This window comes from Aplysia californica, unplaced genomic scaffold (genome assembly GCF_000002075.1).
Source record: "Aplysia californica isolate F4 #8 unplaced genomic scaffold, AplCal3.0 scaffold00439, whole genome shotgun sequence".
NCBI classification, from domain to species: Eukaryota; Metazoa; Mollusca; class Gastropoda; order Aplysiida; family Aplysiidae; genus Aplysia; species Aplysia californica.
The window spans coordinates 157,889-161,061 of record NW_004797709.1 but is presented as its reverse complement, the minus strand read 5'-3'; positions in this window follow the sequence as shown (position 1 = coordinate 161,061).

The window sequence follows — 3,173 nt, the reverse complement described above, 5'->3', positions numbered from 1 at the left end:
AGAGAGAGAGAGAGAGAGAGAGAGAGAGAGAGACTGTGATAGAGCAAGCCCAAGCAAGCCACGCCATTGCAAGCTTAGGGCGAAAACATTGAGAACGCCGATTTCGCAGACTGACTCAGTAAGCGCCGATAGGTATAAAAATTCCCTTCTGATTTCCAACTTGCCCCACATAGAGCTGGCAGACTGCAGGCGGCTTTAAGCACCGATCGGCGTTGTCGGTTTTATCGGAATCCAAACTACATTCTTATTAGGCCTACGCCGAAAAACTGGGAAGAGCGCCTCGCTGTCAACTCGAGAACTCAGTGCTTTCTTGTCGTATCTCCATTTTTTAACAGTGGAAATGTGACTTGTTTTTAAGCTCACTCTTTGTTGTGAACTGCTTTCGCTGTTATTAAAAATGGAGATGCGACAAGAAAGCACTGAGGTCGCGAACTCTCAATGTCGTCTCGCCGTCACCAACTCGTGTTGAGTGGTTTGCATGACGTCACCCGACTGGACTGGGGGCAATTTTAAATTGTCATTTGAACATTTCAGAGCTGGTGCTTCACGGTAGACAAAAACTAATTACTACATTTTTTTAAAATCAGCGTCATCAAATTAGGGTGGCAACGGAGCAAAATTACATTTTAAATACTATTTTAGGAAATTCGTGTCCCCCCCCCCCCTACAATAAATGTTTCATAAATACCAGCTGTGTTGTGGTGTAATTTTTTTTCTTAGATCTAGATCTAGATCTAGATCTAGATCTAGATCTAGGCCATAGGCGCTCTCGATAGTGGAGTCCAGCAGACACCTAATGGCGCTTGTCATGTCACACCTGAAGATTATCTCGCTTTTAGCAGACCAAATTGTACCAAATCTCGCACATATAACAAGCATAGTAACGTAAGAAGTCTTAAAATCTCCAATCAAATTTGAGAAAAAAGTTTCGTTTCCTTGGATACGGCGACCATACTGGATTTTGTTGCTTACGTAATGAACAGGGCACTTATTTTTCATGGAAATTGATTGATTTTTTCCATTCATGTTAGCAAACACTAGATCTAAAAATTTGTTTGTTGATTTTTTCCTAAACGAATCAGAAAATTTTTAATGAATTTTTTCGTGAGGTAGAATCTAGTATTCAAGTTTGCAAAAAAATCCATAAAAATCTACACTCCGGACACCACCAACAGAAATTTATTCCATAAATCAAAAATTTAACGCACTAATTTTTAGTGTTACATCTTCTTTTCATTCTGTGAAAATTTCATGAAGATTGGATGAAAAATGGAGTTATTCAAAAAAAAAGTATAAAGAAAAATATGTTTCGCGTTTTGAGAAAATGGAGCGGCTGTTTGTACAGCAGGTGGCCGCGTAGCCTAATATTATACATGTGGCGCATTTCAGGACAGATTAGAATGTGTTTAATTTACTATAGGCCTACTTAAATTTAAGTCAGTTTGAATTAAACTGATCTTTATAGTTTTGAGATAAATGACGCCGAAAGAGTGAAAGAATGCCTTCATAATATTATTATTTTTTAATAAGCTTGTATTGACAAAAACTTTTACGGAGAAAGAAAATAATGTACTAAAGTCTGTTAGACAATACTGCGTGCAGACTACTTCTAAGAAGGTCTAGAAACTGAGGAAAGGTAAAAAGTATCTGGGCTATTACTATAGTGCGGTAAAAAATTCGCGATGCAACTTATCGTCAAATATCTCTTTCACCGGTGAATCAATGTCATCCATACTTTGCATAGCAGTTTGTATCAATTTGTCTTAACTAAATCATATTTTTCCACAACAATTGGGGCTAGATTTAAAAAAACTTTTCTTCATAAATTTATATAAAATACTTGAAATCTCTGTCACACGTAAAACGGTATTGTTCACAGCACTGCTTCTTACACACATTTTGATTACGCATATGGCCTACGCCACAGCTCACCAATGACAATTTTTGCTTGCAAAACTTGATACAAGAAATTATAGTTATAGTGAACACATTTTTGCACTAATGGCTCTCAAACATGCGTTCAATAAATAAGCATAATGTCCCGATTAGAAAATCCTGACGGACTTGCTATTAATAGCAACTTTGCCCCAGCTGTAAACATTTACAAACCTTTAGAAACCACCCACTTGGATTTTTTAATTAGTAGGCCTATTTATTAAGGAATGTTCTAGAATACAGTGTGTGTTTACAAAAATGTTGACCTGTTAAGACAAATTGGTACAAGTCACTATGTGCAAAAATTGGAGAACCTATGTTCGATAATCGAGGAGATACATGTATTTGACAATAAGTCGCGCCTCTAATTTTTGACCGCACTATAGTTCATTACAGGTACACAATATTATTTATTACTTTTGCATTCTGCACGATTGGCCCTTTGAAGTTCAGTGCTCCCCCAAAAAAAACAACAACAAAAAAAAAACAAACAAACAAACAAACCAACAACAACAAACAACAAACAGCAAACAACAACAACAACAGCGCCCCTTTATTTCTTAATTTAACTCTCTTATTTACTCCTTTGGCACACATACACCGACACACTATAGACCTGTATAATATTTATTCTTATAGATAATAATAATATTATAATAATTATGATCTATAGAGATCGGCAGCTCTTATTGGCCCACATGGGCAAATAAGCTGGGGCTTATTGGCCCACATGGGCCATTTAAAGCGTTGTTTTTCAATGTATTTCATACATGATATTGTCCCAACTTGTTCTCTAACTTCTTGCTATTGTTCATCTTTTTATTTTTAGCATTGGATTGGAAAACTATACATTCTCAATTTAAAATATGTGATTGATGGACTAATTTGTTGAGCTATTTTTGAAGATGACAGGACTTTTCATTCTTTCTCTAGCTTTAATAGTTTTTGATTATTACGATTACATAATAAATAATAAATACGGCTGTTACTATTAGCATTCTGTATCCTTAATAACACAAATGAGTTTTTGTTATCTTTTGGGATCTTGTTGGTTTGGGAGTCATTCTAGATCTAGATCTAGATCTATACTTCCCTAATATTATAGTAGAAATTGACTTACTTCCAGGTGTAAAATATAATATTAATTTAAGCCTTAGAGAAGTGTATAATTATTATATAAAATAATTTCTCTGATATTTAATGGGGATTTTGTTGCTGTATTTTCATACATTGAAATT